Genomic DNA, 13,675 nt, shown 5'->3' on the forward strand with positions numbered 1-13,675 from the left:
GCCTTAAAGTACACCTGTGGGTAATTACTCGTCACAATATTGTTTGGCAACCCAACGAACAATTTCTTTAATATGGGCTTATGAGATAAGTGGTTTTATCAAAATGCTACTTTTGCAAGATTTCTCGAATGTATTAATTTTTAAATTAAATATTCTGCTCCTTGACATAATTTCATTTCCTTAAATAAATAAGAAGAATTGTATTTTTGCATAAAATTCAATATATTTTTGTACTTAATCTACAAATTCTGAATAAAAATAATCTTAGTTATTGCCTGAAATTTATATTTTTTGATTTAATCTACAAACTCTTAATGGAGGAAATGTCGTAGATGAGATTTTTTCTTGCATGAAGCTTAAGTCTGGATAAAAATTAAAAGAATTTTTTTTAATTGTGTAAAGTCGAATGTATCAAAAATGGTGACCATTCGGCCACTTACATTTGCAAGGTTTACTATATACTTTTGTTTTTATTTGCTTTGCTCTTATTAACGATCTTTTTTACATAAATGCATACATACATATGTATATGAACTTACCATTTTTGTATTTTCTTGTGTTAGTTTTACGAAAGGCTTATAGCCTATTTCCACTGAGGTCTAAATGGGGTGCACGCTTAAAATGAGACAGATCGACTAACTGCCGCAAATGCCCTCGAATGCTAATTAATTTACTCTGCGATAGTTCCGAGTAAAGTAAATCTAATTTGTGCGAATAAACCATGAAATGCTATAATCTTCATGAACGCGGAATAATTGTGTCTATGTGCATTTGCAAACCCTTTTGATATCGCGTTTTGGCAATATTAACTGACTGGCAATATCAATAATTATTTGTTTACCAAAAGTGTTGGAAAAACCATGAAAAATGCCAAAAAATTATCTTAAAGTATCATTTTATCTCCATTCATTCAAAAGATATATGTATGTAGGAAAAGAACAGTAGGTCATTTAGTTATGGTCAACTGTTATTTCAAGGCCGCCAGAATTGTGGCATTCATTTGAAATTCAATTTTAAATTTCTACATGAAAACATAGTTTTCTTCTTCAATTAAAATTGTGTTAAAGAAATTTGATATGCATATAAATATCAGCAAAGCCAGTGTGAACAGATTTAATTGATGTAAAATATTTTTTAAAAACACTAAGTAATTTGTGTTGTAATGTGAACATAGTTTAAGATATGGTCAACAAGAAAACGCTAAATATTTAATGTACGAAATTTATACTGCAGAAAATTTGTCAACTTATGAGTTTCTAAGAGAAGATAGATCTACCATTTTTCCTACATATGTATGTACATTAGACTGCATCGCTCCACATACAAAAAAAAAATCGGTACTATTTTTCCACTGTAATTATAAAATTTATTGTATTTTAAGACGTCCACCAAAATATTTCGGAAAAAATATTAAGATTTAAGGGAGCTGGACCGGTTTGAAAATACCTCCAAAAATGGAGTTTTTTATGAATAAAAATAGTTTCTTAAAGATCTTTTTTGAAAAAATCTCCTCAAATGACAAAACGGTTTAAGCTCAAAATATTTGCATAAAAATATTTAAAAAAATTAAAAAAATGTTGAACGGAATCGTAATGATGAGATTTTTGATGCTGTTTTTTAACTTTTTTCAAAGATTGGTATAAGAAAAACTTGAATAACTGAACCTAAACTCTTCGGATTTAGACTTGAGAGGTGTCATTGGAAAGGTGATTTTCTCACCCTTTTTATTTATTTGCAACTAAACTCATTCAAAGGATGGAAGAGAACGGTAGGAGGAGCGAACTCATTCAAAGTTGAATTAACATGTGTTGGTACTCGAAGAAAAGAGATGGGACACGAACGACGTTTTTTTGGCCAGAAATAAAAACAGTGTGAAAGTACCTTTCTACTGAGATCCCATAAGTCTAAATCAGAACATTTTTGGCCCAGTTATTCAAGTTTTTCGTAAAGCAATCTTTGAAAAAGTAAAAAAAAACAGCATCAAAAATCTCATTCTTACGATTCCGTTGAAAAGATTTTTAAATATTTTTATGCAGATTTTTTAAGCTTAATCTAGTTTGTCATCTGAGGGTGACTTTTTTCAAAAAGTTCTATAAGAAACTGTTTTTATTCATAAAAAACTCCGTTTTTGGAGGTATTTTCAAATCGGTCCAGCTCACTTAAATCTTAATATTTATCCGAAATATTTTGGTAGACGTCTTAAAATATAACAAGTTTTGTAATCCCGGCGGAAAACCCGCACCTTTTTTTGGTGATGCAGTCTAATGTACAGTGAATGAAGATATATATTTATTCTTGTTCTCTTAGAAAATGAATGTCTCTTTTATTTGAAATTTAAAAATACTTTATTTTAATGTCACTTAAGATATAAAAGGGCTTAAATTTATAGGCTCGGTGATGAAAATTTAAGCAGATAGGGATTTACCATCCAAACGGCCTCTATTATATTGTCTTATTACAAAAATACGAGCTTTTTATAATTATGGTTTTCGATGTGTTTTGAATACAAAGCGGTTCAGGTGAGCCTCGCCTATCATAAATAAATATTTTCTTGTTTGAAACATGTTTTGACTAGTGTTTTAGATGAATTGGACGATGTTATCTTTGTAGGCCTGAATGCCTACTAACGTGGAAACTGATACAGCGATGAGAGTGCTTTATTGGCCCTAATTTTTATGTTTAAATGATATTATATAAAATAGCAACGAAATCATTTTTTTATAAACCTGAAATGCATATTGTGGCGCAGGTTAAATGCATAGAATCGGTGTCGGCCTCGGAAAAAGAAGAATTGAAAGTCTTTTTGAAATATTGGGGACCAGCAATTCGAGCGAAACTTAAGTTCTGATACCCGGTACAAAAATTCTTCATTTTTCTGAGTACTTTCGTATTTTCATAAAAATTCACACCTTTCGGTCCTTGCGACCGTTTTTAAATTTTTGGTCCGCTAGGATTTTTGGCATATTAAAAAGTTTGGAATTTGTAACATATAACAGGCTAGTATAAATTGTGGAAAGCAAAAAAAAAACATAATATTTTTTTCTAACTCCCAGGAACGGTGTTTTATTTCACCACTTGATTTTTAAATGTCTTATCTATAGACCGCATATAAAAATAGAAAATAAAATATGTTAAAGAAAATAATGTGGTCTTTTTCATTTGTATACATACACCTTAGACGTAAAAAATATTTTAAATAAACGAGTAATTTTTAGAAAAAAAAACCGACTTAAAAATAAAATATATATATATATATATCATGATCCAATTATCGGATCTAAACCAGATTAGTACGGGACCACCCCTGAGACACTACCTTTTTCGATGCACGAAAGAATTATCGAAAACGGTTGAAGTGGTCCAAGGTTATGCGGTAACATACATAAAAAAAAATTATAAAAAATATTCCGACGAACTGATAACCTCCTCTTTTTTTGGAAGTCGGTTAAAAATAGATAAATTTTAAATGCCACTTTTGATCCGGATTAACGGCGCAATTGATCTGATCAAAATTGTGCCTTGACAGACGGCAGTAATGCGGATTTATGAGCCGCGAGGTCGTAGGCTCGAATCCCACTGCCAGTGGAATATTCATTTAATTTTTTTTTATTCATTCAACTATAACTCTATATTTTTTTAAAGTTGTTTTTAGTTAGTTTTCTTTGACTTTTTCAGTAAAATGTAACTCTAAAAATTTAAATTACCTAATAGTAAAATAAAAAAATGTGAAATAAAATAAAACAAAAGAAAATAAAGTAAAGTAAAATTAAATATATTAATCAAATAAAATTTAAAAAAATTAAGAGAAACAAAAAATTTAGTTTTTATTATTATTATTTTGAATATATTTTTTGCTACTTTCGAAGATTTTATTTTCTTTTATAATGTGAAAAGGGTAAGCCTTTCACTGAAAATAGTTTTTGGTGAACGACCGACAAATATACAGTGACTCAAACAAATGACTTCGTGTTTTGTTTTTTTTTTTTAATATTATTATTATTATTTTTATATATAAATGCAAAGATCCGTCACCAAAACAAAATTCTCAAAAATCAACGCGATTTTTTTACTGTTTGAGACTTACACTTCATCTGACTAAAATTTTATGGGCTATAAAGCTGCATACCCAATAATTTTCTAAAAATTCAGAATAAAAAGTTGAAATTTTGATGATAATTTGTTGAATTTTCCTAAATTTTTTTATAAAGTTTTAAACTAGGATTTACACGCTTTTTTTAAAGCTTAGATGATATTTTTATATAAAAATAACAAAAGAAATTTAGCTGGAAAAACATTACGAATATTTTAAAAAAATCAACACGTGGTCATTTGCTTGAGTCACTGTATTTATTACATACGTAATTAACAATAAAATTGGTTTAGCCTACAGACCAACATCAGTAGTTATGAGTCTTTTTTTAAGCACAGTAGTTAAGGGTTAAGGTTTTTTTTACACTTATGGGAAAAAGTGATTTTAGTAAGTTTTTCAGTGAAATTTTCGAACAGCACGAAATTTAACTTAACAGTAAAAAATCACTGCGCACAAATCAAAATAGGCGTCGTCGAATCAACGAACATGGGCGTTCTTCTTCTTCTTGAGGAGGCCTTCCTCTTCCCCATGGGCCTTAGCATATAAGAAATAAGAATTGCGTTCTAGGGTTAATTAACGACCAAAAATTATATTTTTTTATGTACGATATTATTTATTAGAGAACGTGCGCTCAGTTTTCTCGTTTGGCCCACCAATGATTCGAGGTTTATTTGGAAATAATCAACAAATCGATTAGCGCATACTTCAAATACAAATACATACATAACTTCTAATAGAAAGAGAGGGTATAAAATTATGGTCGCCGCGCATACTAGAGAGAAAAGGGCTGCTAATACAAGGCGGCAGGAAACGAAGGCATTTACAATTTTTGGAAAACCAATTCGGAATACACTTGAAGTATTGGAGACTTGTTTGCGCCACTCACTCTGTTTACTTGCGGCCGCACAGTAATGCGACTGCGACGCTGGCAGAGTAAGCGTTGCAATGGAGTGATCGCGCGAATTTTTGGCGCTTTGTAAGTGAGCGCCAGAGCTTTTGTGCTGAGCGCAGATGAGTTTTAGTGCATTTGGTTAAGCTCCCTCTCCCAGACGCACCCGCAGCCTTTGCTACGGTACTGGTTTCCGGAGAAAACTGTGGGTTTTCCGCACGAATTTCAAATGTGCTAAGCGACCACTTTCCCCGCATTGCCCAAAATACTTTTTCGCCTACGCCAGCAGCGATCGCCGCTTTTGTGGCACATACAGATGACGCGCAGCAACGCGGTCGCAGAGTGACAAACCTCAAAGACAAATAAATAAACAACAACAACAACAAAACAGCAGCGCGTCGGCTGCAACAAAGGCAAACAGAAAAGCACAAATTTGTGTAAAAAAGGAGAAGCCTAAAACGTATAACAACAATAAAAACAATAGCAGCAGCAACAGCAGCAGCAGCAGCGTCAACAACGAAGTCGGTGCATTGACGGTTGTCGTCGCGACAGCGGTAGCGGCGCATAGCAGGGAATTCTCCGATTCAATTGGACAAGCTGACTGCACTTTTTTGCGAATTCAGTTGAGTTTTTTAATTCGATCAGCACAGTAAAGGTTCAGTTACTAAAAAGTTAGTGAGCTAAAAACGCATTCGCGGCAATTTAGTGCGCCCAGCCCGAACGCAAGCATTACAAGCGTATACATATGTATGTACATATCTACATGAGATACATATGTATGTATGTATGTGTGTAGAGTGAGCCTACGGACGTTGCTTACTTACAAACAGATACGTTTAGCTGTTAGCGCTTAGCTTTGCTCGCACTCACAACGCAAGTGGACTTGTAATATATATTTTTGCGCAAGAAATGGAATATTTCTTCGCCGCACAACAAATTTAGTCGCGAAGCAAATCGCAAGGAATTCGGAAGAAGCAAAACAACAAGCTCATTTAGAAATAAAAAAAATTAAATGTGAAATTGTAATTTAATATTACAAAAAAAATTCAACTCAACTGTATAGCAGAAGTATAGAAATAAACTGCATGAAAAGTGAATTGAAAATATCCTAAGGATTTTAGCAAGCAAAAATAAACTGTGCAAATTAATTTTTTTTTTAAATATGGAAAAGTGCAATTCACAAAATTAAAAAAAAAAAATTTATGTATATAAACTAATACAATATAAGAAAAAAAAAATTTCGCCTTACAAACAGGCATACAAAAACAGTGCAAAAGCTTGACTAAAGTATTTCGAACTGAAATGATAAGAAATGGAAATAATGTTGCCAAAAATATTTAAGTATTTTGCCAAAATTCTACTGATTACGTAGAAAAATAAAAACAAAATGTAAGTATATATATTTATCTAAATTTCCATATTTCCAAAGAAAAATTGGAATGCAAACTGTTTTAAAAATTTCAAAAAATTCAAAAAAATGAGGAAGTCATCAAATCGTCGGAATATTTGTGTGTATATATGATGCCGGATATCTTCCGACTACGTGAACCGTTTTTGTTTTTGTTTTTTTTTTTTATCAGAAAGGGGCGACCCATAAATAATAAATCGGGTCGGTTCCGCTCATTGCATCCTGAAGAAACTAACGGTATTCCTAAATAGCCTTCCTCCTTATAAAAAGCATTGAAGTCAGTTGTATTGTTTGCTTAAAAATTGCTTGTTTAAATTTTTCACAATATTAAAAAAAATATATATTTACTGGGATTTTGAAACAAAAATTACCTAAGTTTAAACTACCAAAGCAGCTGCATATCGAGAAAAATTTAGCAAACTGAAATCTCTCAACTACTGCTGGTGAGGTTTAAGAAAGTAATTTTTTATAAATACATTATTGATAAAAGCGAAAATATCTGTAGAGTTTAAAAAACAAGTTAAGTGTTTTTAGAAGTTCTGATTTTAGAGGCGAAATAATAATTTTTGGGAAAAAAAGTTTACATTTTTCTTAACTTTCTTAACCCTTCGGCTTTATTTCTAATTTACCCCTTTTTACAATGTTTTGGGTAATTTTGAACCAATAATAGAAATTAGTAAGATTTATGGTATAAATTAATCATTTTAATTTAAATTCAAGGTTTTTTTTTATTAATAACTAAAGAGTTTGGAAAACATTTATTTAATTAAAAAAAATATATTTTGTGTATTTATTTAACTTGTTGATTGCAGCCACTAGGTAAAGACTATGTTTCCCAGATACATGACAATTCCATACAGGGTTAGTTTTCTGTCCAAATAAGATATAATCTATTTGAAAGAGTCAACAGATACCAGAAAATCTGAGATTAAGACGATGTGAGGGTTAAACGAAAATAATTTGCTATCATTTTAACATCTTTTAATCGTTTCTTCTGAGCCCAAGGGAATAAAAGAGTTTGAAATCGAATTGAGTGGCTTTGAAAGCTTATATGTATAAACAATGCGGAGGATTTGAATTGGTCTTTTGAGAAGCTATATGAGTTGGGTCAATTGTGTCGCACCGGAAACAAAAGGTTAAACATTATCTATATATAAGAAGTGCCCAGACATTTATGTGAGGCGTCAAATTAGAGGGTTTGGACAGTATAAGGGCAAGCCGGGTTTTCTTTTTTGGAGTTTGAAGTTTTTTTAGCTACACAGGGTGATTTAAAATTTAATGAAATGAAAAACCGACGCCCTGCGAGTCCTCTCTTCACTCAGAAACGGCTGAACGGATGTGGATGAAATTTGGCACACGGTTTGATTATATATAACTCTAACTAATATTTCGAATATTTTTCAAGTTTTCGAAGAGGGTTGCCACCTTTTTAAAAAACCTATTTTAAATTAATTCATGAGTATCAAAATGTGGGTGCCAAACGAAAAGGGTTTAAGAAGAGTGCAGTTTGAATATATTTTTTGAAGAAACTTGCCACCTGTTTGAGAAGTTTAATTTAAATAAATGATATACAATTTGCTTTAAATATTTCAATATTGTGTCAAAAAAGGGAGTACTAGGAAAGTAGGTACATGTGGACCCAAATGGACCCCGCGATAGTAGTTAAATCTGCTTATTTAGTCAAATCATTTAAACAGCATTTCTTGGCGATTTTATTACTAAAAAGGTTTTTTTTTTTTAATTTGAAAATAAATTAGTTTAGCTAGGAGCTTTGGAAAGGCTCCTTCAATACTGATTCCTTATTTCGCCAGCTTCGATCCCTCAATTCATACCCTAATCATGACCGCACGCATATGCACACTCATACGTACATAAATGCTCAATTCAATTCTCTCATGAATGAAGCATTAAACCAATAAAAAAATATTATAATAAATTCTATAAATTATTTCTTGCGACACAACCACTCATACAAACCTACATGTACATATGTACATATGTAGATTAAAACTCTTATAACTATGAAAATATGTGCCAGGCAGTAGGGAATTTTGTTGCACTGATCAACATAGCAGTCTCGATCAGGCAGCCACCCTTCAACTGCACAGCTAGATGCCAGTACTAGGAACGAGTACATACATACATAAGAGTGTAAGTATGTACATACATACATAGAGTAACCGAAAAGTTCTCGCGGATGCACTCTTGGCAAACTTTATTTTTATCAAATCTCTTTTGTGCATAGATTCATCGGTCATATCGTTCTTTGTTCATCCGTTCGTTTGCTATATTCGCTTCGTAAGCTTCTAGATGTGGACTTTTTGCTTTTTTTGTATTTTACATGCATGCCTCTTACACACTTCTACTTCTACTTCAACTCGCTCGCCTTGCCTTGCCTTGCCTACCTTCTCGTCCATCGAAATGCATTGCACTGCACTGCGCACAGCTCCAAATTGCAGTGCTATGGCTGCAGCTGATGCTTTGCCGTGTTGATCGCCTTCATCATCAGGTTCATCGAGCAGCATACCACATGGAAGGACATTTGAGTCATCCCTACCCCCATCCGCAAGCGCATTTCTGCGGCTTTTCGATTATTTTTTTGCATTTAATTTTATTTTCTTTTTTGCGCTCTTTCGCCAATTGCCCCTGCCTATTTTGCTCACCTCTTGCAGTTTCTGTTTCCGTCAATTCGCATTTTGTTTTTTTTTTTTGGTTGCATTACTAAATTCGCTTTATTTTTTATATTTTATTTTTTTTTTTTTTGCGATTACACTCCCTTTTTGACTTAGCTCGTTCCCTATTACCTTTATGCTCTTTGCTTTTTCGTGCTTTCATTCGTTGTTTCTTTCGCCTGTCCGTCGTTCCTTCGTCCATTTGTCTGTCCGTTCGTACGCTTAAAGCCAACGCAGTTAGTTGCTTTGCCGTCTCTAGCCAAGGGGAATACGCAGGCTAACAGTCAGCCAGTAGTTAGTGAAAAGATGCTTTACACTGCAGATACTCGACTCGAACTGCGGCCTTTGCGAATTTAGTATTCAGTTTGACATTTTTGCTTGGTGCAGCAACACCACAAAAACGGAAGCGCCACATACATACATATTTTCGATTGCAAGGAATAAATATGTAACACAAGAAATACCTGTAACAGAAAAGAGTGTTGTAAATAAGCTATTCAGCGGACTCGCATTTTCGGAATCGTTAAAAATTTGCAATTTAACATTCGTAAAATACTAAATTTTTGTATCAGTTACTGTGGAGAGAGTGGAGTGAAAACATATAGTTTTTCAAATAGTAAAACGCAAAATCCAAGTTGAAACCAAAGACCAGCAGATTGTGGTGTGGTGTGGAATCTTCCCTAGCGAAGAAGCGAACGTTTGCCGCGCAGGGGCGTGTTGGGCGCTTAGCTGTCTCGAAAGCATACATATTTAACTGTACCTTGCGGAGTGCAACGCAGCATAATCTATAATCTACATATAGCTTCAAGTGCAAAAGTAAAGTGCAATTTGTGGTTCAAAGCAAAAGAACTGTGGAAAATTGAGTTCGATCGAACACTCGCCTTGGAAGATTATTCGGTTGAATGGTGTCGGAAGCGCACTGCAGAGCAGCAAGTATTTTTTGAAGCTGTGTGGAGCAATAGAAGGCTTCTTCAGTATTTTTTTTTTTTTTTTAGATTTTTATTGCTTTAAAATACAACAACTCAGGATCTTGTTAGTGTTTTTTCTTGTTTTTAATTATTGTTCATGCTTGAGGGATACTACAAGCGATTTGTTAAACTTTAAAAGTCCATAGCTCAGTTAATACATCTACGTACATATACATACAATACATAAGTCAACTCAGGATTCCACAGAGGGTAAGTACCTAGATAAAAAAAAAATAATTGTGTCTTCATATTTCTACATATCTCACCGGCCAGCAGAATTGAATGTTCTCTAACATGATTAAAAAATTTTATAGTTGAATTGTGTTAAAAAAACTGCATAGGCTGCAGGTGAGATTTGGTGCAAAAAATATTTAGAAAAATTTAACACTAATTAAATGTCCCGTAAATTTTTTTGTGTCTCTTTAACGCGCACCATACCCAAAAAATTAAACTTTTTCGGCAGCACTGGTCTGAAATTTTAACAACATATTTTTGGGGTGTTGCGCGGAGGTGGCACATTTTTTAAACCATAAATATTTTCCTCTATTCCATGCGTAGCACCTGAACTTATTTATTTTATTTGTTATTTATTTTTTTTAATTTATTTATTTTTTTATTTATTTTATTTTTTTTATTTAAAAATTTATGTTTTTAATACTGAAAGTGTTGGAGTTAAAGACTTCTCTGAAAACGTTGCGAATATTTACAAGGAATTACTTCAAAGTAAGTTAGGACCATAAATGGAAGACGACATTTTTTTTTTTTGTTTCTGAAAATTAATCAGAAAATATATAATAGATATTGATAAAAAGAATATTTGCACTTCAGTTCAACTCCATTACGTTACCGCACACAACGGGAATACAGCGGCCAAAGGTAGTAAAAATGGATTAGCGAATTCTGGAAAAGCTAACTCCGACCAAAAAAGAATTTTTGAGAAAAAATTTACATTTGCAGTAATTAGAGGAGCTTAAGGTAGATAAAATGCAAACAAAAAATGTTTCACAAATAATTTAAAGCTCAGCTTTTGTTGCATAAAATGTAGGTAGAACTTAAGGTTTAGTATTCACCACCCTGCAAATTTCATTAAAAAAAAATTATTTTCTAAAATTTGCCCATATTTTTAAAGAATTGATGGGCGATAATGCAGACCGATTTTGATATTCTTTCAGTTTTATGGTTTTCTGGTTTAAACCAGCATATACTCTGAATTCCATCAAAATCGGATAACATTTACCATTTCCACCCACAAAAGCTGTGGGCGTGGCAGCGCGTCGACTTTTACCATTTTTCAAATGTCAGTGAATTTGTAGTACCTACGATTACAATTTTGGCCGCAGCTTATATGTGGACGTCCCTCTGTGCGTAAGTGCTCATAAAATATTTAACAAAAAGTGACGTCATTTGTTTGCTCAATCAAAAATTATTTCGTTTTGAAAGATTCTTCATGTCTTAATTTTTCGCCTACAAAATTTTCTTGTGTTGACGGAGACGAAAGCTTAAGAAGACGTCCAGCTTGAATTGGAGCAAAGAGCTAAAAAAAAAAAATTTATTGGCTCCTTAAAGCAATTTTTTCAATATTTTGTTGTTATTTTCTGGACGAGTAACGACTTATTTTGAAATATTTTATTGTGGTTTTTCCACAAAAATTTGCAATAATAATGTTCTCAAGCTCAATAAAAATTTAAAAAAAAAATTCCAGTTAATAAATTTACTTAAATTATGATTTTTTTGTCACTGATCGCAACCGTGTTAAATAAATTTCCTTATTTAACTTGCCTTTTTTTTTGATGCGGAAGAGTTCGTAGAGCATCTAGATGCATTTCTGCATCAAAAATAAAATTTTCAAAAAAATATCGCCTACATTTTCTTGGCGGTTAGGGCTAGATACGTAACTAAATAAATAATTTTTTTTTTTATCGGGAGCGGGAGTGGAGCAAGAGCAGAGCTCGGAGTGAAATAAAATACCGTAACGGAGCTAGAGCGGTGCGATGAAAAAAAAAAACGTTTAAAATGCGCTTCACCCAGGTTGACCAATCATTGGAAAAAATTTGATGAAATTAAAAAAAAAACAATCAAGTAAGCTCTCAAGTTAATTTCTGCTATCACTTCTGCTAAATGGTTTAGCTGAGGGGGTTGTGAATGTTAAAAAGAATTTTAAAGAAGTAGGTATGTAAGTATGTATTTACAAAAATAGAGGCCATGTGCTGTTGTTCTTGCTTTCACTTTCGTTAACGGCAACTCATATTAAATATTTCCATTCGACTATGACAAATTCATGTAAACATGCATGAGCATATATATATATATATATATATATATATATATATATATATATATTTATGGATTGGTTTGTTTGTGTGTGTGTGTTATGTTATGTGCATTTTACGATAGCCGATAAAAGACAAACGATTGCCAGTATCTGAGCCCAGCAGAGGATATATGCGCACTTGCATTCACCTACTTAAAATTTCTGCTATTTTTATAACCGCGTAGATATGTATGTGCTTTTCACATACATATATGTACATATGTATATGTACACACGCATATACATGTATTTATTAGTGTGTTTGCATAGGTAGGCTGAACGGGAAAATCACCAGCAAATCGTGCTAAGAGCAACTGGTTTCAGTTGCTGCATGCAACATTAACCACACTTCCCAACGCCAGTCTGCTGTAGTAACAACGTTTGTCTACTTGCTACGGCTTGCCTAGGCAATCATGTAGGTACTAGACAATCAATCGAGCGACCAAACAACATGTTGACAACGCAGAAGGAATGAAGCATACGGCAGGGGAGAGAAGGGACACAATAACGACCAGTGTGCAACGAGACTGCAAACGATAAGCCCGACGGACAACAATGATATCCATCCTCCCCACCACCGCAAACAAAATCATGGCGGCACAGTTGGAAACCGACATCCAGAACGAGACCAAGCCAGTAGTGCAGGCCCAGACTGGCCAGATGACAATGCGCGACAAGTACTCGCACATACATACATATGTACTTATGTATGTGTGTACAAATTTACATATCTACTAAGTACATACATACATACATACGTATGCAGTGCAACACCAGCGATGACGTAATGACAACTACTCCACTAACACATTTTTCTGCATTCTTGCAGCAACAGCGGCAACTACATCCTCAGCCAAATTCGCCACCGCCGCCGCTGCTGCGCTGCTGCTGCTGCTGCTGCTAGACGCCTAGTTGCATGCACACAAATGGCAACAACAAGGGCAGAAATGGCAAAGTAAAAGATAGTAGATGGTAGCAAATGAAGAAGTAGCAGAGCCGGCAAGAATACCGGCGGACAGATGATAAAATATAGCACAAAAACTAAAATTAAAGCAGAAAGCAGAAGCAACATTTATCTATGTGCATGTAAAAAAAATAAAATATTCAAGAATACTCGCAGCCAGGCATAGCAAGGAAAATATTCACACGAGTGATAAAAATTGCGCTCAGATGAAGGGATAGGTGGGGTAGATGCCAGACGATTTGCGGCATTTCGTGCGTACGTACGCATAGAGTCAGCAAAGTCAGTGCCATTGTCAATGCCACTATGCCACTGCCACTATGCCACTACCGCGCATACATACATACATACATAGGCACACACATACATAGGCACA

The 13,675-nt window shown here is 33.6% G+C and overlaps 1 long non-coding RNA gene across 1 annotated transcript; it reads left to right on the forward strand.

Annotated features, from left to right (window-relative positions):
• Positions 1-9,154: 9,154 nt before the first annotated feature.
• Positions 9,155-13,427, forward strand: LOC108366991 (uncharacterized). Its single transcript, XR_001848187.1, has 2 exons — positions 9,155-10,237; positions 11,960-13,427. It is a non-coding gene; the product is annotated as an uncharacterized LOC108366991 (long non-coding RNA).
• The last annotated feature ends 248 nt before the right edge of the window (positions 13,428-13,675 follow it).

This window comes from Rhagoletis zephyria, unplaced genomic scaffold (assembly GCF_001687245.7).
Source record: "Rhagoletis zephyria isolate East Lansing unplaced genomic scaffold, Rhagoletis_zephyria_1.1 Rzeph_scaffold_02483, whole genome shotgun sequence".
NCBI classification, from domain to species: domain Eukaryota; kingdom Metazoa; phylum Arthropoda; class Insecta; order Diptera; family Tephritidae; genus Rhagoletis; species Rhagoletis zephyria.